This window comes from Arachis ipaensis, chromosome B08, assembly GCF_000816755.2.
Source record: "Arachis ipaensis cultivar K30076 chromosome B08, Araip1.1, whole genome shotgun sequence".
Lineage (NCBI taxonomy): Eukaryota > Viridiplantae > Streptophyta > Magnoliopsida > Fabales > Fabaceae > Arachis > Arachis ipaensis.
The window spans coordinates 121,412,915-121,413,729 of NC_029792.2; the positions used below are offsets into that span (position 1 = coordinate 121,412,915).

Sequence of the window (815 nt, forward strand, 5' to 3'; positions counted from 1 at the left end):
TTTTTTTTTTTTTTTGGTAATTAGAAAATGTGTTTCCAGCTAATTACGCCCAATGCAATATTACCCTCCTCTGTAGCACATAATCTTTCAACATACTCCCAGCTAGCAACCTTTCTGAATCTTTTATTTGCTTCAAGCTTTCAGAGCCACTCTTTTGATCTTCCGCACTCTCAAGAATCTCTCTCCCCCGTGTCTTGGTTGCCCCACCCACCTTCAGCATTGCCATTAGGTGGAATGGGCAAACCTCATTCACAAGTTCACATCACTCAATACTAGTTGAGGGGAGAACGGGAAATTCCTTAGTCACGCTTTGGTCCAAAACCTCATAGCTAGTTTCAAATGACCATCTCCATATTAAGATCTGGTCATTCTTATCTCAAATATCTACCTATTTATCATCTTCCATGCATGCCATATAATAATAAAAGACAATGATACCTAATTACCTATGTCTTTTTCTGAAGTTCACTGAATAGAAACCCACACCAATCATTAAACATCTTACCACACCTACCCACTTTGATCCCTAGCTAAAAGATTTTGTCAGCGCCTATACGAAGAATAGAGAGACCCGGCCGGGGATTTTAAAAATGGAAAGCCTTGGATTTTATCATTCTTTGAGTTCACTTTCTCAAAAACTTCTCCTATTACAGCAAATTGATATAGATTTTTTTGGGTGAGCTTCTAACAAAAAAATCTTTTTTTCAAGGTTTTTTTTTCAAAAGATCTTTTAGAAAAGTAAAAGTAATTTTATGTTTGCATATCTTATATAAAAAGATCTTTTTATCTATCAATTGTATTTGGGTACAACTATA

General features: G+C 35.5%; 1 protein-coding gene across 1 annotated transcript in view; it reads right to left on the minus strand.

Annotated features, from left to right (window-relative positions):
- The window catches only part of LOC107613079 (eukaryotic translation initiation factor 2D), a gene marked incomplete at its 5' end in the record, with an annotated part of 17,503 nt that overhangs the window by 15,885 nt on the left and 803 nt on the right, over positions 1-815 (minus strand).